At 36.0% G+C, this 26,179-nt stretch overlaps 1 non-coding gene across 1 annotated transcript; it reads right to left on the reverse strand.

Moving 5' to 3' along the window:
* Window positions 1-1,871: 1,871 nt before the first annotated feature.
* On the reverse strand, window positions 1,872-1,944 carry Trnav-cac (transfer RNA valine (anticodon CAC)). The gene has a single exon. It is a non-coding gene; the product is annotated as a tRNA-Val (tRNA).
* Window positions 1,945-26,179: the final 24,235 nt, after the last annotated feature.

Genomic DNA, 26,179 nt, shown 5'->3' on the forward strand with positions numbered 1-26,179 from the left:
TAGTCATGTATATGCATAAACACACATACAACCACAGGCATATACAACACCTTTTTACCTGGAACTGGGTCTGCATGAAAACGAACAACACTGTTTATGAGATTAACAAAATGATTTACAACGTGTTTGATAGATTTACAGCAAAATTCTATCTTTTATATTCACACAATTGCCTTACAGAAATATTCGCAAATATTGATTGTGTAGAAGATGAGCAATAGGCTCATATCAGAAACATGCTTGCTTTATTTTCAGAAAACTAAGAGAAGATCTCTAAATCCCAAAATAAAAGTTAGACTTCAGCCACCAACTTTAACATGCATTTTCTATAGCGTCTTTCATTGTTTGCTGCCTCATCATTGAACCTCTGGTTCACTTGACTCAGCCCAATGAGTAGAATCGAGGCCAAAGGCTTACTAGTTTGGGTACACTTTGTGCTTTTCATCTTGAACTCAATTACTCTATGCTTATGAGAAAATCCTTATTTATTATTTCTGGAACAGCAAAGCTATTTTTCACATTTTATGCTATTATTTTTTCAAATAACAAAACCACATGTAATGCAATACTTAAATTAGTTTATCAATATCAGTGTAAGACAAAGAGACAGCAAAATTAAAGAAGCTGAATCATGGCTGGCAGGTAGTGCCAGCTGGTTAATGTTTGATCTTTGTTGAAAAGGTCAAAATCTAAATTCTGCACATAAAATTTCTGGTTTTCACTTAGGGATCCAGAGAGCCAGAATGAGTATTACTCTCATGTTTAAATCAAAAGAACTTGGACAAGCAGCAAGCTCATGATATTTCTTAAATCGATCAGAGATGTCACATGACAACTAATTGGCCCCAAATTTAAGGAGAGCCACCTACAGAGGGAAGAGATATACACCACAATTTACCAAGACAAGCTGAAACTGAACACTGGTTGTAATTGAAAAGGTGGGTGACCTACAACATCTGACTAGTGACAGAAACCATAAGAAAGGATCAGATACAAATCCCAGAAATAAAACATAGAGTCACAGATTAAGAATGCCTTCAGTAGGCTCATCAGTAGATTTGACAGCTTAGAAAAGAAGAATCCATAACATGAATATAAGTATATAAAAATTACACAAACTGAAGTAAGAAGTGGGGGGTATGAGAAATTCCATATACAAAATATGTTTTTAGGTAATAGTATATATTTGATATGCAAGAATGGGTGCAACAATCTCACTTATGTAAAATGAAAGACCATATTCAGATATTTGAATGCTCTGCCTCTAACTTATAAGACAGAAGTCAGAATCTCCTTAAAAAATAAAAACATGAATTTCTTTAGCAGTTCAGGTCAATTTTACTTAATGTGTGGTCATTCAGGTATGTATGGTTTATTTGACTGACAGCTATCAACTTCCACTGAGCCATAAAGAAGCAAGGGAAGTATTTGACTTCATGCTCCCTTACAATATGAGTAAACCCATGGCTTGAAGAGCTTTAGCAGATACCTGTGGTTCCACTGAAGTTTGTTTAGATATCATTTCCTTGTCTTTCCCCCCTTTTCTCTATAGGATAATCTAATTGAAATTAACTCATTTAGTGGCAAATGACAAACTTCAGCCTAATTTGGCTTACTAAATCATAGGATTTTATTGGCCTGTGTAACCAAGAACATCTCAGTGATAGGAATGGTTGAGTCTGGGTGTTCAGGTTAGGTGATGGAGTGTCTTTCCCTCTGTTTTTCCTCTGACTTTACTCTCTTGAGGTTCATTTTCAGATCAGTTCTCAATCTTAGTGGCGACATGGTTGGGAGTAGTTTCAGTCAAGCCAAATTGCATTTTGGCAACTCAGCAGTTTTTCTTTTTCCAGTGATTTTTTTTTTTGGGGGGGTGATGGTGCTGGGGATTGAACCTAGGGCCTTGTGCATGTGAGGCACAAACTCTACCAACTGAGCTATATCCCCAGCTCCCATTTTCCAGTGATTTCTGAGGGAGTGAGGAAGTCCTGGTTTGGCTCAGCAGTGATCTTGCACCTATCCCTGAAACACTCATCCAAGAAGATGAGATACCTTAGGACAGGTGAATAAAAAGGACCCTCTCCCCCCCCCCCCCCCCCACATACACACACAGACCTATGGGTGTGCAGTCAGACATCTGAATCCTGGGGCTTGAAAGGAGAAGAAAGAAGGTCAGTGTCTAGAACAAAGTGGAGAGGCAGAGCAAGCAGACATGGTACCTGTCAACTCCATGGGGAAATCGAAACTCACAAGGTTGCCAGCACTTAAAACTCTTCAGTAGAGAAGGAGGAAGTAAGTGCACAGTAAGAAGGGCCTGAGATATTGTTACAGAAACAACGTAGTATTCTCAATTGTTTGAATTCATACTCTGTTGCCCAAGGGAGAAAATAGTCAACATGAAAAATATGATTTAAGTAACTACATGTATGAATTTGCTTTATGAAGCTATGGTTTATATTTGGCTCTTATGTACATAAAAATATTTTTTTCTTCTTGTTATCCAATTTAGAAGAAAAGAACTATAAAATTTTAGACAATTTGGCATTTTGTATTAAAATAGACATATAGACGGATTGATGTATATATATATATATATATATATATATATATATATGTATAAAAATAAAATATCATGAACACATAATGCTAAGAAAGAATAATTTACAAAATCCTGAATTAAAATTATCTTTGTATATTTGAATAGTAGAGACAATTGGGGGATTAAAATAGGCAGAGTTTATTATCTATATTTATGTGAAAAGGTTGATCCTAGGATATTACTATGAAATCTAAGATGTGATATTTTGATTTATTGTTTTATTTGGCACATAAATATGCTTGTAGAAAATTTATGCTTTCATTTATTTGTGACAAATATTTTTTTCAATTTAAATGGCACATCTTATTTGAAATAAGTTGTTAGACATACTAGTGTCTATATCCATATTTGTGATTTTTCAAATTATTTATCATTCCTGAGTTGTTAGTAAAATACCTGCATACAAATATACCCATATGAACATTGGTTTTAAAAAGAAATGGTATTAATCCAAAATCAAGACTTTTGCATTTACAAAGCATTTGTAACAAGGATAAAAATCACATTTAAAAGCCTGATTAATTGACAAAAAACATTCTGATAATATTTGAGATCAGATAGTTCAAATACAGGTACAGGTATTTTTTTATTGGGGTACCAGGGATTGAATGCAGAGGCACTTAAATCCTGTGCCACATTCCCAGCCACCCCCCCCCCCCTTCTGTTATTTTATTTAGAGTCAGGACCTCACTGAGTTTCTTGGGGCCTTGCTAAATTGCTGAGGCTGGGTTTGAACTTGCGATGCTCCTGCCTCAGGCTCCAGAGGGGCTGGGATTACAGGCCTGCAACACATCTGGCTTAGGTACAACTATTTTTTACTGGTCCATAACATTTAGCATAATTTCACCTTCAGTCATTCATTTGCATGACTCTTTTTTAGGATGAGAAAATCAGTTAAGTGGGTTGACTTGACTATTCTATTCATTGAAAGGTAACTCCCTAGAGCTAACTAACTTAGGTAGTTTGCAAACTTAGGCACTTACATAAAGCATTATATTTCTTAAAAGATTTCCCTCAAAAATTAAACTCAAAACACATATTTGAATAAACTGCTCTATATTAGATGTTTTCATATTGGCATGACTTAATTTCAGTTTATTTTGCTTTTATAATAGAATGATTGATATCCTTATACATTTTCTATGTTTTAAGTGAGAAGATATTTCAAGAAAGAGAACGTACTGGGGATGAGGGGGAAATTTAAACAAATTTTATCAACTCTCAAAGAAACCTAACCTGCTCCTTCCCTCCACCACCACCTGGAATTTGGCACTAGAAATACTCTCTCCTCCAGGAGCAAGTAGTTCTTCTTTAATTGTTACTTAATGACATTTCACCAGGCATCAACAGCTCTGTGCTGTTAAGAGCATTCATTTGTTAATGCATCAACCATTTCCATATAATCAGGCAACTCTAGTCTCTCCCATCTTACCAGAGCACTGCTAACATGGATAAGTCACAGAGTCTTCTAACTGGGCCTTCAGATTTCTCAGACTGCTCCAAGACAAAATGAAAAAAGGAGAGAGAGAGAGAGAGAGAGAGAGAGAGAGAGAGAGAGAGAGAGAGAGAGAGAGAGTTGTTGAGCATTTATATGCCTCATTGCTTTGTCTTTTCATATAACTTGCATACATCCACTTAAGGAATGATTAGTACTTCAGATTTCTGAACTTTTACACAAACATTCAAATGTTAGACACCTAATCTTTTTTTTCCTACTTCCAGCCCTAAATAATTTTACTGACAAAGAACTTTGTTTATATTAAAAACTAACAATACATCTTCATCAGTTTTCTCACTGGTTAAGATGTGATTTCTTCCTCCAGCTTTTAAGAAATGTGATCATATCCAGATCTTAGTTCCAGCTTCAGTTACTCTTTTTGTTACTATAAAACTTAAGGCTATGTTTACTTTTTGTGTTTGTGTAGATGCAGCTAGAAGCAGACAATACAATATAACAGGATTCGAGATGCAAGAGAAATCTTATAGGAAGTAGCAGGAGGTGGGAAGAATCTTCAGAACAAGATAGATGTTCGACACCTGTGTAAAGAAAGCATTCATGGTGGAAGGTTGGGTAGGATGACTGTCAGACATGGTGGGACAGTTTTAAGAAAGAGCTGGCTAGGCTGATCCATGCAAGCAGCAAGATTGCCTATTACTTAAGAGCCTTTGTCAGAATGTTAAATCTGGAAACAAATCTGAAGGAGATGCTCCCAAATCAATTAATTATTCCTTTTCTAGTCTTATTTTTTCTGGCTATCATGATTAAGCACTTTCTAAATTAACCCCAGGACTACTTTCCATGTTCTTGCTGATTTGTGCTTACTAATTCTTGCAATTCAATTGGAACACAGTCTTTTTCTTTCTTTCTTTTTTTTTTGTTTTTTTGTTGTTGTTGCCGGGGATTGAACCCAGGACCTTGAGCATGCAGGACAGGCACTCTACCAACTGAGCTATATCCCCAGCAATCTTTTCCTTCTTTTATCCAGCCCAACAATATTTAACTGGATAATGCTGAAATTTGACTTAGTTATTGTTGTGGTTTGGGTTTGAGGTGTCTGCAAAAAGCTCATGTGTGAGACAATGCAAGAAAGTTCAGAGAAGAAACGATTGGGTTGTGAGAGCCTTAAACTAATCAGTGAATTAATCTCTGATGGGATTAACTGATTGGGAACTAGAGGGAGCTGGGGTGCGGCTGGAGGAAGTAGGGCATTTGGGGTGTGGATTGGGAGTATATATTTGTACCTGGCAAGTGGAGTCTCTCCCCCTGCTTCCTGATCATCATGTATCATGTGAACCACTTCCTTCTGCCACACTCTTCCACCATGATGTTGCACCTGACCTTAAACCCTGAACAACGGAGCCAGCTTTGTATGGACTAAAACCTCTGAAACTGTGAGCCCTCAAAAAAACTTTTCCTTCTCTATGGTCATTTTGGGTAGGACTTTTAGTTGCAGCGGCAAAAAAGGTGACTAAAATAGTCATGGTCCTAGAAGTCAGGAGAGAAAGTGCCAATAGATCTTGAGGGGGACCCCTGTTGCCCTGCAGAGTGGTGTCCTCTGTAACATATTCCAACATGGCAGAGTGTTGTAGGCCTCCTTGTGAGGGACCAGGAATTTTTGCAGAGCCAACCACCTTAGAGCCAGCCATTTGCTTTTCCCTCCTATTTCAGGATCCCAGGTTTTCCAAATCAGGTCCCTTAGTTTAGCATGACAAACGTGACATTGCTGGTTATCCTAAAATCTTTGGAGCTCTGGGTCTGCATCAGATCTTTGGTCTACTACTTAGTTCTGCAGTTCTTTCTGAGCGATGAACACTTTTTTATAGACTACCAAGAGTCCTGGTTCTTACACTTCACTGCTTGCTGCCGGTTCTGTTTCTCACCCTCTGCAGGGTCAATATCAATACAATTTATCATTAATCAGCCAACTCTTCTGTCTTTCAAATGCCTGAACCATGATACTTGAAAAGTAGGTCATCATCACTGAAAACATTTAGCAATTGGACCTTGTGCCAGGGATTCTTTACAGCATAATCCCTACTCAGAATAGGTGGTTTATAGGGTGGAGAGTATAGCTCAGTAGTAAGAGCACTTGCCTAGCATGATTGAGGCCCTTAGTTCAATCCAATACCGGAAAAAGAAAGAAAAGACTGGGGAGGCTGAGAGAGTAGGTTCACGAGTTCACAGCCAGCCTCAACAATGGCGAGGTGCTAAGCAACTCAGTGAGACCCTATTTCTAAATAAAATACAAAATTGGGCTGGCAATATGCCTCAGTGGTTGAATGCTGAGTTCAATCCCCAGTATCCCCCCATCCACAAAACAAAAGAAAGCAAGCAAAGAAAGGGTGGTTTGTGAGCCATAACCAAATCCCCATCTACCACTTGATTTCTTAGACCACTCTTATCCCTCATAACACTCACACACTCCCATTAATTGGGGCCCACAAAGAAGCAAAGAGCGAAGGGGAGAAAAAAGGTGGAGGGTAGTCAGACATGCAAGAGATTTATTGGGGAGAGAAGTGGCAGAAGTTGAAAGCAGGCTCCAACCTATAATTTGATAGATGGGGTAGGAAAGAGAGAGAGAAGGAAGGGAACCTGGGTAGGAAGAACCTTGGATTTCAAAACAGTCTGATAGGGATTTGGGCCAATGGGAAGCCTCCTTGGGTCAAAGTCCACATTGGAGGAGTCCCAAGTGTTGCCTTGCCACACTCAGTGATTGAGAGGCAACTAGTAGAAACTGAATACTAGAGTGAGTGTGAAGGAGGACCCAGGGGCATTGGGGGACATTAGTCAAAATGATTCCTCAGAGCAGAAGATTGAAGCTGTGTGTCTTCATGGACAGACAGTGCAGTTCTGTCATTACCAGAAACTGTGAATGGCATAATAAATTAGGAATATGAATGATTAGAATCATCACTTGGGAGTCCAATTTCCTGGGTTCAAATACTGTCAGGCCACCTATTAACTATGGAATCTTGGACAAGTTAACATATCTGTGACCTTCCTTTATGAACTTTTTCATTTTAAAACATATTTATGGTTACAGAACAGCTTAGAGGGATTAATATAAATCATACACATTAGAGCTATTTGTTATTAATAATCATATCCACAGGTCACCACTGAAAAAAATTTGTAACTTGTTTTCTTCTTTCTATAGCTGAATTTGTTGTTTACATGTTGATCCTCGGTTCTATCTCCATATCTATTGCCTTAGACACTAAGTCTTAGGCAATTCTGAGTCTTCCTTGGGCAGCACAATGATTATGAACACTATCTATAATCAGCCAACTGGGATTCAAATACCAACTGCCACTTCTAATTGAATTCCTTCGGATGCATTACTTAACTTCTCTGTGACCTAGTTTTGTCATCTATAAAATGGTGATACTATTACAGTTAGTCTCTCATAATCTGGTTATTACTCAAATAAAATTTGGTAAGAATAATGCCTGGCTGACTTAAGTACTTGATGGAGGATAGCTCTTAATGTTCTTGTCCTGGGGTTTGAATAGGTCTCATCCTGTTTGTGGAATCTCAGTCTTACCTAAGGTTTTAATTAATTATACCTTTCAACTTTAGGAAGGAGCAGAATACAGAATTCTTTTTAGGAACTTCACAGCATCTAAGCCCTAGCTTCCTCCTGGGTTATTTTCCATTTCCCTTAGTCAGTGGAATCTTTGTGTGGTCTGAGTAGGGAGATCTGGTGGTTTATTCCTTGTTTATAACATAAACTTTTTGCCTCAAATGTTTCAGGGCTTCGCTTCATTCACTGAAAAAAAAAAGAAAGAAAAGCTTGGCCTTTTAAGATTTTAAATACTTTTTGAAAATCAAAATGTTTTTCTTTGCATGTTGTGATATGGTATCTCTCCCCTCATGTGAGAAGGAGAGCAGGGCAGGAGACAGAGTAATAGAAATAATGTTACAGGAGTCAAATCTTAGCTAATATCTCAAAATATTATTTCTGTGCAATGTTTCTGTTCAGGCTCCATTGTATTCCTGAAATTATTTTTGACAGAGTCCTGTATATTCAAGCAGAAATTCAGATGCCTCCTCTTCTTGGTAGTGTTCAATCATTCCAGTCCAAAGTGCTTTCTTTTTCAAACTTTATTATGATGGTCCTTATCACATTCATTTTCAATAGCCTTAAAATGGATTTTACTGCCCTATTTTTTCCCCACTTGTCTATCTGTTCCTTGTAGGCTGGAGATGAACCATTTTGTTTTTAGAACCTATATACCCTTCAGTGCCCAACAGTGCCAGAGGAACCTGGGGATTGAAGAGGCTTCCAGTTCTGTAAGAATCTCTAACTACATTTTCTTGGTCTTTTGAACAGGGTTTATCTATTACTGTAGAACACAAATACTGGTGTAACAAGATATAGCATATTACCCTTTATTGAAGTTAAAAATATTAAGCATGCTATGTGTCTGCCATTTGGCTAGACTCAGGATATATAAGATTGAATAATGTTCACCATCAAAGACAGGGGTCAATTTAAGTGATGTGTAGGCCTAGTGCAAAGCCTGGCACATGGTAGCTGTGATCACTCTGGAGAAGGAGTGGATAAAGGACTCTGATGGAGTGAGACTTGGCTTCACTTGGGAGTAGAGATTCCTTTTGTTTACCTCATGGAAGTTGTGAGGTAGGCTGTGAATAGGATGGGTCTTGGGGGATGGATAGCAGTCAAGCAAGGAAAGAAAAAGTAGGACAAGTTTGGCAGCAGAAGCAAGAACTGAGTGGTATAAAACCGCAAAATTGTATATTTTATGTTAAAAATCAGATTTGTTTATATTTTAACTAAAATGCATTTTCTGAGCAACCTAACAATATGATTTGGAATGCATGCTCCTAAGTCAGACAGTCTAGGTTGTACTTCAATCCTACAATTCTACTTTTTCTACAATCTTAGAGAAGTATTTTACCTTCTTGTAGCTTAAGAAACCATGGTTTATTTGTTTGTTTCTTTAATTTGTAAAGAAACCATAGTTTATAAGGCAATAATAGTTTATAAAGTTGGAAATCATACCTCATAGTGTTGTTTTGAAGCTCAATGAGGCAACACATTCAAAGTGTTCAAAATTATGTTTAATGAAGGAATTTTATCAGTAATTTTAGTTTGTGAAGATTGAATGTTTTTTTTTCTTTTTAAAAATTTATATATTAAGTTGGCTTTTTTACTTTTCACAAGTATTTTCCACTTACCATTGTTGAGATCCTTATTTTTTTTTTTATCCAGGGACTCTCAGAAGGGAGACAGTAGGAAGAAATATCTATCCTTCTAGGATGACTCAGTAGAATAATTGAATTCTTATTCTGCTGGCTTTCCTCTTATACCTCAATGTTAAAAGTACTGTCGCTGCCATCATTAGAAACTGCTAGTGAAGGGAGACTACACTAGGCCATTTTATACAGGGACGTTGGGGTAGAAGAATGGCTTTGAATTCAATTTTAAGAATGTTCTAGATAAGAATAGAGAAACTTTAGCTCCAGATTAAAATAGTTCAAATATTTGACCTCTGTCTCTTTATATAATTTTATTTTTGTATTGTTGCAAAGAGTAGGAAAATCAACAATGCGTCACACCTGATTTCCTGAACACACAGCAGCTCCTGGTTAGGTGCTTCAGAATCAATTCAATCCTATGCTCTCTCTCTCTCTCTCTCTCTCTCTCTCTCTCTCTCTCTCTTTTCAGATGAAAAGGAGGTATTTCTCAAATGTTTTTCTACAATGACTAGAGAAAATAGAAATAAGGAATAGAAAAAATATTCAATGTTTTGAATCAGAAATGATACTTTTAAAAGTTAAAGCAAAGAAATTCCACAGAAGTTAGTACTACTTTATGCAAGAATAGATTTTGGCTTAATTTTAATTTTCATTTGTTGTAGGTAGTTGGGAAGTAGCATGGTATGCAAACATGAAACATGTCATAATTTTTTTCTTGGCTCAAACTCATTAACTCAATATTTAAAACTTGAGCATTTTTTTTTAAGCTAGGTGCATCAGTTACATTTGCAAAGATCTTCATCTAGTTAAAAATGATTAATCACCAAGATTTTATTTCCATGGGTTTGATCCTTATACCATAAATTTGATCAAAACAAGTCTCTCCTATTCAGTCAGAAAATGTCAATATTCATTAAGTACCCACTATGTGTTCAAGACTTTAAAGCAACTTTGTTTATAAATTGAAATAACTCTTCAAATTATGATTTAGGTGATATAAAGGCGTAGTCTTCTTTGTATTATATTTTTGAAACTATGAAACTTGAGAAAATATAATTTAAAAGCTGAAATATCTGGACAATTTATGACATTATAATTTGTTGACTATGGTTAATGAATAAATAATACCCTTCATTTGTCTATCATTCTAATTATGTGATGATCCAACGATCCAAGGTAGGCAGGGTTTCTTGAAGCATTAAAACTTGCATTTTCAAACTACTTTTTAATAAATTTATGTAATAATTATATCTTAATATGTATAAAATTTAAAAAATTAAAATAATAATTTTCATGTTTTCTTTCAACCTCATGCAAATATGAAAATAAAAAGTAGGTTCAAGTAGAAAGAAATGTTTAGAATTTGAGCTCATAATGTGTGCCAGGCACTGTGTTAACATACATTAACTAGTTATAATTTAAAATGTCTAGCTGAGCACAGTGACACATGCCTGTATTCCCAGCAGCTGGGGAGACTGAGGCAGGAGAACCACAAGTTCCAAGCAAGCCTCAGCAGCTTAGCAAGGTCCTAAGCAATTTAGGGAGATCCTGTCTCAAAGTAAAAATAATGACAAAAAAGAACCAGGGGTGAGATTTACTGGTTGAGTGCCTCTGGGTTCAATCCCTGGTACCTCCCACCCTCAAATGTCTAAGCTTTTCTAATTCTCATAAGAGGCCTCTGAAGAAAGGACCAGCTTTAACTTATTTTACAGAGGAAGGAACTAAGACTGAAGACTGGTTAATATAACTGTTGGGCGATAGAGCAGGAATTGACATAAAGATATGTCTGATACTGAAGTCCACATTCTTGAGCTCTGTGTCACACTATTTTACCCAATTCTTCCTCACTAGCTTCTCTGAAGTCATGTATTTCCTTTATAGACAATAACTGGCTATGATATTTTGACACCCCATGATTAGAAGCTTAATCAACTATTTGATTTACTTGTAACTAGTTCCACATACACAGAATGTTCAAATGATAATCAGTTTAGCAAAGAATTAATTTGTACATTTACAGTTAATGAAAGACATCTCTATCTAATTGTTAGGAATTCATTAGTCTCAATTTGGATGGTATGGGTCCCAAGCCATTTCTTCTCATCTTTGGGTCTTATTTCCTTGTTTCCTTAAGAGCCTACATCGTCCTTGCACATCCTGCTGGCTGAGCAGGCTGTCATTTCCTGGACAATCTTTCCAAGCTGGCAGACACACTATTCCAAGGCTCTCACAGTTGTTATGAGTTTTGTGGGAGATTTACAGATTCCTTCTGCAGATATCTCATTTTCCTGCTGATGCTACTGCTTGCTTTCCTTGCAGTAAATCCTTATTATCTCACTTTATTTCTTCGTTTTCTCCTTCCTTTCTAGTCATGCTGCTGCTCCTTCTCTCTACCTATCACTGAAACTCACTTCCCTTTTTCCCTGTGCTGTTGGCATTCTCACTTAGACATCACTCTTGTTATATCTGCCTATTTATTTGTGTTGTATGCAGGTCTTCCTAATTTTTTTTTTGCATTCATCCTCTATAGACATCACCATTTGGGGGGAAAAGGACCACCTTCTGAGTAACACCACCAGGAATACATTTCTCCCCCAGGAAATATGACAAAACCTTTCTCTTCAGTGCTTCCTGTTCTTTCTCTTTAAAGCATTTCTCTGCTGAAGCAGCTAAGTGGCTGCACAACATAATCCTGTATAAAGCTGGCAGAAATGCTATTTCAGAGCGTTTGTGGTTAACTCTTTACTGTCCATTTTGTACAGGTTCCCAAGACTCACAAATAATTTTTCAAGGAATTTTCACTCAACATACATCTTTTAAGTAATTAGCGTCTCTCAGCTCCTTTAGATTCTGCACTATGTGTTTTCCATTGTGGTTCCAGTGTACTTTGGGACTCCCAAGGCTAACTGCAATGGACTAAAATCAATGGCCTATGTACATTTTCATCTGGCTTCTGAGTTGGGTTCAGAATATGGATAGTAGTGGCAGAGAGGGAGGACTCCAAAGTAAAAGCATTAAGTACTAATCCCCCCCACACACTGTGATTTTTGATTTATGCTGGTCACAGGTCTTAGGCCACACAAAAATTTCCATACAACCACCCTTTTAGGATTGTGAAATTACTTCTCCCCTTATCCTTCAGTATTGTGTTTCTCTATGGTATTTTCCCAAATCTTGATGTTTTCCCTATTGGTTTGCCCAAATTCTGCCCATACTCTTTGATATAGGTCTTGTTATTGAATACTTCTCAGATGATAAAGTTTGAATTATCACCTGAACTGACTGATGCTGAAACTGAGTGCAACAGGAGGGATTAGATACAGTCATTGCCTTTAAGGACCTTGCACTGTAAGAATGAAGTCAATCATGTAAACTCATAAATGAATTGGAGGTTATAGAACCCGTGATAAAATCAGATATAAGGTACAGAGGGGCCACACAAAAGAAGGTGACTGGTTTCATGGGGAAGAGGGTGTAAGAGAGGGCTTCTTAGAGTAATACTTGAATGATGCTTAGAAAGATGAACTGGTTATCAACGGATTGGTGAAAAGACTAGGCTTTGCCTAGGGCAGAGAGGAATTCTGGGATGAGGGAAGAACCAGTGAAGCAAGAAAACATGAGACATTATCACATGTGTAGACAACTGCAATTCATAATAGACAGAGTTCACAGTTGGAAGAAGGGACATATGAGGCTGGGTGTGGTTGCCCACATCTGAAATACCAGTGGCTAGGGATGCTGAGACAGGAGGATCAAAGTTCAAAGCCAGCCTCAGCAACTGAGTGAGGCCTAACAACTGAGACCTAGTCTGAAAATAAAAGTTAAAAGTGCTGGCAAGGTGGCTTAGTGGTAAAACTCTTAGGTTTAATTCCTAGTACCCGCACCCCCCCCCCAACCCCGCAAAAAAAAGGGACATACAAGTCCAGAAAAGAAAAGTCTTTGGATCCTAGAAGGTTAAATATGTTTTACTATATGCCCTGGGGACACAGAAGATTGTATCCTGAAAAGTGGAAAAATAAGTCTTTAAACAAATTGCTGTGTTGATGAGAAATTTGAAAGAAAAACAAGGGAGATATGGGGAAGGGAGAAGGACAAAGAAACAAGAGAGGAAGTAGAAGCTTGTTAAAGCAATGGTGATATAGAGAGACTTTATGAAGGTAGAACTGATAAAACTTGTCCACCTATTAGAAATGAAAGTGAAAGAAAAAGAACCCTATGGTGATTCCAGCTTTCTGGTTTGGTGATTGGTAGCATATTTTCGTGAAAACTACAGTACCAGGGAAGAATCGGTTTTAGCTAAAATGGGAAAAAATGGTAGTTCAGTTTGGGGTCCCAATTTTGGGGAAACAAGGTCAGAAGGAAGTTCTGAACTAATGGTATAGATTTGAGCATCACCCCCAAATACATGTAGCTGCTGTCAAAATAAGTGGAATTTCTCAGGAAGAATATTTACTCAATATGAAAGACAAGGATAATTCCACCAAAATTAAGAAATAATTTAGAAATAAATAGTCATCAGCTGGGCGCGATTGTGCATGCCTGTAATCCCAGCAGCTGGGGATGCTGAAGAAGGCTGAGGCAAGAGTTCAAAGCCAGCCTCAGCAAAAAGCAAGGCAACTCAGTGAGACCTTGCCTCTAAATAAAATACAAAAAAAGGGCTGGGGATGTGGCTCAGTGGTCAAGTGCCCCTGAGTTCAATCCCTGGTACCAAAAAACCATAAATAAATAAATAGTCATCAAATAAAAAGAATATTCTTGGCATTTCGATAATCACTCTCATACATTTATTAGATTTTTATCATATCTTCAGGTTGTAAGCATCTTATATTTTTAATCTCACAAATGAAACTGACTTAGGTGAGCAAAGTTCACATCACCACAAATTAGTAATAATGAGACTAGAATTCATACCTTTTAACTCTTTTTCAGTATATCATATTGGCTCCTTATTTTAACAGTATTTATATACCTAAGACAAGGAATAAAGAATTAGGCAAAAATATAGACAAAGGATGCTTGTGCTCCATAAGAAATTTCTCCAGTGATAGCAATGCTTGCCCATACTCAACAATGTGTCACTAGTTAACAAATTTTATTTTGAAAAATGCAATCTTATTTATTTTACAAGTTTAGAAACTGGGCTTCAGATTCCAATAATTTATCTTTTTATGCTTGTTTTTCCCCTCCAGGTTGAGATTTAAGTACAGATTTCATTTTTAATTATTTTAGTTTCTTGAAACTTTTATTTCATTTTGTTTACAAATAATTATCATCACAATGTGATGTTTTAATAAACCTACTTTATCCTTTCTCCACTCATCCTGACCACCATAGCATTTCCTCACTATCATTTGACCATCTTTCATATAAAAACTCATTATCAATGAGTTAAAAGAACTAGGGCTCTGAAGACTGGCACATCTTTCTTTTGGAATTGCCACAATTTTCACTTACACTGTTTCACACAGATATAGATCTTAAAACCAATTTGGAAATAGGAAAGGGCAATTGTACCAGGTTTCTGCTTCATACTTCTGTAGTAGTTTCCTGAATTGTAATCCAAGGCTATGAATCAGAAATGCCTTGTGAAGAAAAAATGCAAAAATAAGATTTCTTAGATTAATGTTAATGCTATACATTATGCAATATAACACATAAACTAGAATATTCTTTTAAAATAAATATCACCATATAATAATTTATGCTGATGTTCAGAAGAATCATTGGATAGATTCATGACTTTTTGAGTTTGTCAGAAAAGCTCTTACACAAACTCCAATGCCAATTTCTGAGTAACTTGCTGAGACCCTAATGTTAGATTCAAAGACAGATTGAATAAAAGAATACCTATCATGTGGACCTGCTTCACTGTTCAGATGAGAATAAATGAATCACACAGAATGCCTCATCACCAAATTATACATAGCTTTGACAATTTAGTGGCAGAGGATATGGAGCTCTTTTTTCCAATTCTTTCTTAATGAAATAGAAAAGGTCGTTAACTGAGTTGTGGGGGCTGTGAGAAGGTATTAACCATTAAAGGGGAAAGGATTCCTCTATTTATTCTTCTATTTATTATGCAAATAAATAGAAGTTGAAGAGAACAGGGGAATTATGTGTACTAAGCTTATCAGGGTGGGATGGGGTGAGAGCACCTTGAGTTTGTGGTCACTGATTACAAAGTCAAACCTGTCAACATGGCTGTGACTTTTTCTCCATCCATGTTCACCAACAGGAGTGTGAGCTAATGTAAACAAACCGGTTTAAGGGGAAAGAACTGCGGGAAGACAGAGGGGCAAAAAAGCTTTTTGTGTAATGTGGTGGCTATGATGTTGGAATGTGGAGTTTAAACTGGGAAAGGGAAAAGAGAATATGAAGATATCATGAAAAGTAAAAATAGAAATGGTCAATGGATTCAACAGAGTCATTGAATTCTAAGAGTCATTGCTATGGGACTTCCCTAGCAAATGAGAAAGATTAGAAAAGGATCACAAATTTTAAAGCTACAAAACAAGAATTTATACTAGGAAAAAGTAGAAGAGCAATTATTCTTGCTATTAATACTTTATCTGAGTATTGTATGTAACAAAAGAGAATGGACATAGACATATGGGACATTTTCTTCTTTTATTAGACAGGTTAAAGTAAATATTTGAAAAAAAGAGTTTTTTTTCAATTTTCACAGATTCTAGTTGATTTGTATGTAGTAAACCTGTCACTTACAAAGGCACCAAACTATGTGACATCTCTATTTACATTGCTCTTATTTTTGAAGGGTGCTAAGTAGAAAGCTTTCTGACTTTGTTAATACCAATTTCTTCACAATTACTTGTCATAATTTCTTTGCAATATATTTTATTAGTTTTCCTACAAAAAAGAGAAATTGAAGACTGTAAGTGGTATAGGCTTTCTGGAAATTTCCTAAGTTGGATTATTTTTAAAAGGCTCTGATAATTTTTTTTTGTGTGTGTGAAAAGGATTATAAGACAGTCTGTGTCAATTAAGCTCAAATAGTCTCTGTTCAGTACATCTTCATCTCACTGTTGAGTATTATTAATTTGTTATTCACCATTTTTATGAGAAAAGAATATTTCAGTTACTTTAATCGGCATTTGTCTGATTACTAGTATGATTAAGTATTTCCATAATTTTAGTATCATATAGTTTGTCACATATATTATTTCTTTGGTCCATTTTGTATTTTTCTCTTAATTAATAATACTTTTCACCTGTGTAGAATTCTTTAGTTAAATTTTCTTTCTTGTTTTTGTGTTTATAACCAGGACCTCAGCAAGCCTATCATTATAACTTTGGATAAATTAGGAAACTACATTCTCTTTTTAGATATACCCCTGAGAGTTTAATAAGTAAAAGAAATTTTGGAAAGGAAACACCCTCTTTTCTCATGGTGAAGGGAACCCTACACCAGCACTCACAATCTGACTGTTCAATAGACTATTTTAAGTCTACTTGTTCTCTCATGTGGATGTCTTTGTGTAATTACAGACTGCCTTGCTGTTTGTGATTAACCTGCTTAAGTAATCCTGAAGATTTTTTTTTTTTTTTTGGCAATTTATATCTTGAACTCAAAAAGTTAAGTACTTGCCTAAGATCAATAACTAGTAACAAAGTTGAGTGTTAGTGAAGGTACTCCACCTGTAGAGCCAGGGGTCCTTCCATGAAGTCTGCCCACTACAAGGAGGATCCATCAGAAAGGGCAAAGCCTGTTATAGAAAATCCAAGGTTTAATAGTCTTCGCAGATGTGACAAAGGTAATAATCAAGTGAGACTTCTTTCTTCTTCCATTTTTGTTTATTCAACAATTGTTCTGAGTAATAATTTTTTGGCCTACAAAAATATTTCCATTTAACTGTCAAATGTAAAATTTCTCAAAGAAAAGAAATATACCCAGCAGGCTGTAGTTTTTCCTTTTTAAAATTGACATAAAGTTAAACACATTTATCACATATAGCATGGTGTTCTGAAATATATGCACATTGTGGAATGACTAAATCTAACTAACATAGGCGTTACCTCACATAATTATCATTTTTAATGGTAAAAATAAACCCTTTACAGTCACTCTTAGCATATTTTGAGAGTGCAATTTGATGTTATTAGCTATCGTCACAATGTCATACATCTCTAGTGCTGATTTCTGTTGGGATTTTGTATCCTTTAACCAAAAGCTTGCCAACCTCCTCACTTCACCCAACACTCTTAGCCCTGGTAATCATTGTTTTGCTCTTTATGTCTATGAGATTAATTCTTTTGTATTCCACACCATTTTGGGTGGAGTGAGATTATGCTACATTTGTCTTTCTGTGTTGATCTTATTTCACTTAATGTCCTCTGGGTTCATTCATCTTATAAAAAATTATAGGGTTTTCTTCTGTTTTATGGATTAATAGTATTCCATTGTATGTATGTACTACATTTTTTTAATCCACTCATCCACTGATCAACACTTAGTTTGTTACCATATATTGGCTACTATATATAATACTACAGTAAATAGGGGGGGTGCAGGTACTTCTTTCATATACCAATTTCACTTCTTGTGCATATATCCAAGGTAATGTGTTTGCTGGGTCACATGGTAGTTCAATTTTTAACGTTTTTGAGGAATCTTCATACAGTTTTCTGTATGGCTATACAAATTTATATTCTCAATAACAGTGTGCAAGTGTTCCCTTTTCTCCATATTCATACCAACACTTATTATCTTTTGTCTTTTTGAAGATAAGGATTCTAATAGATGTAAGGAGATATTTCAATCAAAATTGATTGAATTCTCCTGGTGACCAGGGACATTGGGCATTTTTTTCATACACCTGCTGGTCAGTTTTTGTTGTTGTTCTTCTTCGAGGAAATGTCTATTTAGGCCCTTTACCTATTTTTTAATTGGGTTTCAAATTTTCCTGCTGTTGAGTTGTTTGAATAGCTTGTTATTTTGGATAATAACCCTTTATCAGATGTCCAGATTGCAATGATCTATTTTCTGTGCTTGGCTTTCAGTCTGTTTCTTAATAGCTTGTACAATATTTAAAATATAATATTAATATTTTTAGGCTTTCATTAGATATTTATACAATAGTTTATTTTTTAATTTGATTATTTGAGCTTTGGATAGATTATTTTAATGTATATGTAACTGTTAAAAAGTCATTACAACTGAACACGTTAACATTATTATTACCTTTTTGCCAATGGGGAAAAAAAAACAACAGAGATTCAGACAGGTTGACTAATCTGTACTAGGTCTCAACAAAGCAAAGATTTTGATGCATATCTTTCTGGCCCCCAAAGTCATGCATTTTCCTATGTTACAGTATTACTGGGCACAGAAAGTCTTGTGATGAGAGGATTTTAACATGATATATGTGAGAAGGTCCTAAAGTGAAAGCGTAATGAAGGGCCATATTTGGAAAGTATCAGAACAATTACAGCTAGAGTTGAGGAAAGTAGATCTGTAGAACAAAGGACAGTGATGAGTTGACAATTACTCCAAGATTTCCTATGTGGCTGGCTGCTGATATAGTGGCATTACCTAGTGTGACAAAGAAACCAAGGAAAAGAGCTCTGTCACTGCAAGATGATAAGTGAATTGTCTTCTCCACATTTCATTTCTGTTAGTGACAGTACATACAGTTTGAAATGCCTTGTGCAGAAAACTCTTGCCAAGTTGGGTGGAGTGGCTAAGTTCGCAGTTAGATGAGTAGTTTTTGGACAGGTTTTCTGTGCACAGATGTAACCAAATGACATGCCCATGATTTGGTGTTTGGCAAGAAGAGCAGGGCATCTATTAATTTTCAGAGGAAACTCCATGGGTGCAGTTTAACAAGGATAAGGAGGATCAGACAAATAGGAGTTTCTATAATAACATGAAATGCAGGTTTCTTTCATTCCAGAAAGTTTACAGAATAACAGGGCATATCAGAGGAGAGGTTTCGGACAGATCACTTGAAATTATCACAGTTTCATGAAATTATATAACTTCAAAGTTTGTAATCAATGAGCAAACAAGAATCAATAAAACACCGATAAAAATACAAACACAGATCAAGAGATATTAGTTCCTTATGCATAAAGGGCTATAAAAGTAAATAATGGAAAATTATCCTTTAAAAAATAGATGAAGGTAGATTTACGGAAGTATTTCAAAACAGGGTTGAGATGTTTACTATGTGCCAGTATTTGTGCAAGCTGCTACTTAATAACCATATGAGGTCATAATCCCACTTTTTGAGTGCTGGAAAAGACAGATCAATAGGAAATTTTAATACAATGGATGTGTGATAAGCACTTGGATAAGGTAGGTACAAAGTGTTATAAAACCACATAAAAAGAGCTCAGATTTAGTCTTGGGGAAAGGTTAGGATGATCAAGGATAACTTTGGAAAGAATTAAGTTTAACCTGAAGTCTGACAGATGATTGTAAATGAGAGAAATGAAAGTAACAGGGAATGAAGAGCATTCTAGACTGTCAATATCATGTGCCAAACCTAGAACTGAGAGAACATCTGAAGCATTGCAGGAAAAGTAGATAGTTAGGGTAAGGATCATGTATAATGTGCAGAGATGATAACTTCTATTAAAGATAAGTCATAAATTGTATTCTGGGTCATGCTTTTTTTTTTTTTTTTGGTGGTGCAGGGGATTGAACCCAGGGCCTTATATGTGCAAGGCAAGAGCTCTACCAATTGAGCTACATCCCCAACCCCCAGTCATAAATTGTATTCTACTGCCAGTATTTCAGGTGGGATAGCATCTCACATAACAATTCAGGGATCCATACCGAATAGCATAATATATCTCTTTTTAAAAATTTTTTTTTAGTGGTAGGGATCCAACCCAGGGCCTTGTGTATGCTAGGCATATATTTTACCATTGAGCTACATACCCAATCCTGTAGATCTTTTTCTAGTTACTGGAAGTCCTGTATATTTGGCAGGCAGATAGAAAAAGACATCTCAGGAAAGACACACCCATCTCTTAACCACTCTGACTCAGAAATGACACATATCATTCTTGACCACATTCCATCGCTCAGAATTTTGTCATCTGAACACTCCTAATGGCATGTGATGCTGGGAAATGCAGTGTAGTTATGGGAACAGTTAAAAAATAAATGGGTTTTGATAAACACATGGTTTCCTCAGCTATATTCATAGGAAGTACCACAATTAATAATGACAATATTGAGAGCTGGAGGTATAACTCAGTTGGTAGAGTGCTTGCCTCACATGCACAAGTCCCTGGGTTCAATCCCCAGCACCACACTAAATAAATAAATAAAAATAAAAATGACAACATTGGAGAGTCTAACTAGGACCAGTTTATGAAAGACATTTTATTTAAGTTTATATTTTATCCTGAGGAAAATGGTATATATAAGAAAATTTTGAGTTGAGTTGTGGCATTATCATATTTGGATTTTCAATAGACAACTGTGTATGTCCATGTTAAGGATGATTGAAGAGAGACAAGTTTAGAACTAGGAAATGATTCAGACTCTAGTGTAGGCACTGATACCCTGGATGTGGGTAGTAGCTGTGTGATTGAGTCCAGAGTTGATAAAGAGGCATTCTAACTAGGAGGTGGCAGAAGAGTTTATGACCATTTCAAATGGGTGTATGTTTGGCTGTGATCCTTAGGAGATTTGTGTCAGGAATTTCAACCGAACATGCTCTATTGAAGCCAAACATTCAGTAAAGGAAACACGTTTTATGGAAATTTCTAGCTTCTCCTGAGCTACACTCCTTGGTGTGGGTTCAATGTATAAATGAATCCAAATACACTAGAACTACAATTCTGTTTCTATATAAATTTTATCATATTAAACAAATATTTATTTAGTGCCCATTATGTGTTGAGACTTGCTTAGGCCAGCGTTTACATTTTGTCCCTGTCAACATATGAATTATAGTCCAATTGACGGGACAAAATTTTGCAATAACATTTAATGTTAAATGAAAATACTAATTACCATATTTAAAACACTGAATGAGCATCATGGATGGCTAAGAGCTATCTCCCATTCCATCCTGAGTGATGAATAATGGCTTCAAGAGCACAGTGTTGAGAAGGATCTTGAAAGTAAACTTGGGCTCAATAAATAAATGCCTCAATTTTTTTTTTTTTTTTTTTTGTTATCTACCCATGGGTGAGGGGAGTTTGGTACAGGCCTGCCAGCACATGTGAGAATACTTGAGATATCTGTAGCTTAAGATTTTTATTTTTTCATTTTACATATTCCACAAATTCTGAGTATCAAGGTTCATAATGGTTGCTTGTGAGCAAACCGTGCAACATGATTGTCTCATGGGTTTTTCATCTTTTTGGATGCTTTATTCAAAAGTTGAATTATTGAAGTTTTACTCTCAAATCTCTCTCTCTCTCTCTCTCTCTCTCTCTCACACACACACACACACACACACACACACAGGCAGATACCAAGAAGACAACCAAAGTGCATGTAGGTGTAGGTATTTGGAGGAGTTTCTGGGAATAGAATAAGGAAAACAATTTCATAAAGAGAATGAGTTGATTGAAAGTGAAAAGGCAGAAAAATATGAATAATGTGCAGGGACAAATGAGTCAAAGCAGAGGGTTTGTGTAAATAAATCTTGAAATACATGATTGGAATATTATTTACATTTCAAACATTAGAAGTCTTTGAATTCTAGGCCAGCTAGGCATTGACTGCTTTATCTTGTGGGCTGTGGAGAAATATTAAGATTATTTGAGCAGAGGAGCTATATGGGCACAGCCAGACTCTTTGTCAACTCAGGTCTTAAAAAGGGAGAAGGAGTATCCTAAATGTTGTAGGTAAGTATTAATTATTGATTTTTTTTTTTAATGGGACTTTGTGTTTCAGAGCTTTTACTATATATGGTTAAGTTTTGGTAAACTATTGCCTGACTATGCATAAATTTGTATTATAATTAATTATATTAAAATAAGACTTGCTATAGTGAAATACTGCTATTATTATGGCCCTTTTGATATCTTTAATAATAATTTGGGAATCATTGTTAAATGCACTGTTTTTATTAGAACAGAAATTTATTAGAACAGGTTTGTGGAAAAAAAAAAAACTTCATTAGGAAAACCCCTAAAATTCATTTGGAATTTTATGAACTCTGACTGCAATTATCAGGTAGAATCCCTAATATATTATGTTTTAATTTTCAAAACAGCTTTATTTATTCTAAATAACTCCATAATAACCTGTAACCCGTACCAAAATGCATTTCAACTTAAAATTTCAGTGCCTGCTCTTGTCACTATATATATTAGAGCTTCTTATTACAATTTCACTTGAATAAAATATTAATTTTGCTGCCCAAAATATTAGGAAATCATTGCAGTTTAATATGCGGTTCCAGGCGGAGTTACCAATTCCTTCTCTGTAAAGTTTGTACATTCTGTTGCTTATTCAACACATGTTATTTGAAAAGCTACTTGGCTGGTTATTTGTCTATTGTCTCTCAGCTCTATTTCCACCTTTCATTGTTCTTCTTAGTATCTCAGAAGGTTGAAAGCCTGCAAACTAGTTTTCTAGACTTCCCTGTCAGCTGGCTTCTAGTTAGGTTCTGCCAATGGGATGCACTAGTAGGAGTTGGAAGACAAAAAGGGGTGGGGGGGGCAGCTGCTCCTTCCCAGTCCCCAGCTTCAGGAGCTGCTTCCCACAGCGGCTGCAGCAGCAGGGGATCCAAGCTCCTGCTCAGGCAGTAGTGTTCTAACAGCAGCAGCAGCAGCACTTCCAGTGAGATTAGCACAAGTATATGCTCCTTGATCTCTCCAGCTCAGCAGGGTGCTGTTCCCACAGCACCTCATCCTCACTCCCTCCACCAGACCAATAGTGGTTGCTGATTTCAGACCCTGGCAAGAGCAACTTCCTGGGCTCTGAGTAACCGACTTCATATTGTTTCACTGGTCACTTCTTTCTTTCTTTTGCTTTGACAATCTTGTAACTTCTTTGTAATGAGCTCCTGTCATTAAAGTCTCCTGTCTTAGAAATACCTTAATGGCCTTTCTTTTTTTCTTTTTTGACTGGACATTGATTAGGTAACCATATGTCCAAGCATGGCTGTATGGCTGTGCATTCGGGTGATCATAATGAGCTGAACAAACTGAAAACCTAACTTTAATAGAACCACAGGATACATTGAACTTACTGGGTAATACTTTAAATGTTACTTGCAGCTCATTCTCCTTTATTCTATGTGGGCATTAAACCTTATTAGCCTTTTATTTATAGCACCTGGTACACTGGCTAAAACTTAAAGATGTCCAATAATAGCTTTCTAGTTGGAGCCATGGAATTGTAAAGAAAGATGATGGGTTTGATGTCCTCAAGGAGTTTCTGATTTCATAGGGGGAGGAGATCCTTTACCTTATACTCTTTCTTTTACAATTTCCTTTTTTTCTTGTATATGCGGTCTACTTAGTTAAACATTATGTTCTTGTAGGCTGAAATATTGATATAAAGGATAAAGAAATGACCAGAAAGGGAGAGAAATATCTAATCAGATTGACAGAAGTGGCAATGCATTTTAAATGTCTTTGTAGAAAATTCCTGTCTTACTGGAAGAGCACAAAACTTGTGAAATGAAGCCTTTTTACTTCTAGATTTGCACAAAAGATCGAGATATGATATATATATATATATATATATATATATATATATATATATATATATATATATGAGTGGAGACTCTCTTCCTGTGTGAGAGCTTGATGCTATGCTTGAATTATCTCTAATCCTATGTAGGAACAGAAATGGTTGAATATCTGTTATTATTCTTTGGCTGAGTGGTAGAATTTACTTCAAAGATACTGACTGTAAAATCAAGACCTCCTTATTTTGGCCTCTATTTTGGAGAATCTAGTGACAAAAGACAAGTTTTTAGTTTTCTTGGTTAGATGGATAGATTCAGAAACATTTCAATGGTTATTGCTCATGGTGTTCTAATGATTATAGAAGTAAGTGATTTGTAATGAGGATAAGAATGTTAAACAATGTAATTCTTCAGACATTCCATGATAGATAAAATTGTGCTGACTCTGCAAAAACCACAAAAAAACAAAAAAGATGCAAATTCATCAACAGAGCGTTGTCTCCAACTTTGAGGATATTTAACAGAAATTTTTCTTCATATAAACATGTGTACACTCATTTTAACCTCAAATCTTTCTATTGTTATAATATACATTACTACATGTTTTGCTTGGTTTATGCCTTGATGTCAATATTTCAATAAGAAATCACTGCCAAAAATTATTCATTTGGGAGGCTGGGGTTGTGGCTCAGTGGTAGAGCACTTGCCTAGCATGTGTAAGGCACTGGGTTTGAGTCTCAGCACTACATATAAATAAGTAAATAAAATAAAGGTCCATTAACAACTCATAAAAATATTTTTTAAAAAATATTTGTTTTTACCTTCACTTTGCATTTTATGAAATTTCTTAAGAATAATTACTCTTATTCAGCCAATTTAGAAGCACACAGTTTAACACTACTGTGTACATGATGATTTTTCCTTCCTTTTTAAAATTTACACTCATTAAAAGCCCTTGTTTACAAAACTCTATCATCATCCCTTACCATTGCTGAAGCTGATAGCCACTGCTTCACAACATTACACCTCCCTGGGAGATGCAGAAAACACATAGATTGTTTGTTTTCACAGATCTCTAATTGAAGGGTTGAGAGAGGGAGGGATTTACAGGGGAGGAACTTCTAAGAGATTAAACTGCTGGGGATTTCTCATGTTAGATCATGACTGTTAGTATTTTATAGGCAGTTGAAAATTAAGCTGAGTAGCTTGTTTTCTCCTTATTGGATGATGGAGGAAACAAGAAATGACTCTAGTGGTACAACTTTATAAACAACGATATTTTATTCGTGAGCTCTGGTGATATTTTGAATAAAGTTAGCACATGAAATTCCATTTCCTCCACAAGGCAGTCAAAAAGTAGTTTGGTTTCTTGTGCTTCTAGTTTTTTTTTTTTTTTTAATTCAAATAATTTTGAAGTGCAGTTACAGATCACCTAGATACATAGCCATGGGTTCCCATTTCTAAAGCAAAACTACTGTGCAAGGGAAATTGACTCAAAGGGAAGTTTTCTTATATATTGCTTAGGAAACTTGTACTGAGAAGAAACATTCATAGCTCAGTAAGTTCGATTCTGACTAAATTAGAAAAATCAGATAAGATGTAGAAAAATATTTTTTAAATAAAATGTACGCACTTCCCTTCCCATCAATAATTATATTGATAAAGTCGGAATCAAGTCCAAATAGATTGAGATGTTTTTAAAGACAGGCTTCCTAATGACCTGAGAGGTTTCCAGCCTTATGCTTCTCAAGTTCCTTTGTTGAGTTTCCAGCTTTGAGCCTCACCCCACTGACTGTATGCCAAGTCCTCACATACAATCCAGAGAGGGCCCGACAAACAGGGTGGTTTCAAAGTGTTGTCAGATTGTGCTGTGCTAACTGAAGTGTACAGGAAAAGAAGGCAAAAAGCATGATATGCCAGTTCCTCAACCTTTGGCAGGATAACAACCTCACAAGGCAACAGAGCTAGAGGTGACCAAACATGATCCTCTCTTCCTTGCAGGGATTTGAACCCCACCTTGCTACATGAAAAGTCAGATGCATATATGCATAGATTACAGTCTTCCTCCCTCTTTCCCATGCACATTAATATTGATGCTACTACTACCAGTAATGAAGTTTGTTTGGCAGTTTTGGGGTGCTGTACTTCTGTGCATTAAACCGAAACAACTAACTCTGAACACTAACCTGAAAACAAAGAAGAAAACAACGAGAACCAAGAGACTGGTGCCTT

Source organism: Marmota flaviventris, chromosome 7 (genome assembly GCF_047511675.1).
Source record: "Marmota flaviventris isolate mMarFla1 chromosome 7, mMarFla1.hap1, whole genome shotgun sequence".
In the NCBI taxonomy this organism is placed as follows: domain Eukaryota; kingdom Metazoa; phylum Chordata; class Mammalia; order Rodentia; family Sciuridae; genus Marmota; species Marmota flaviventris.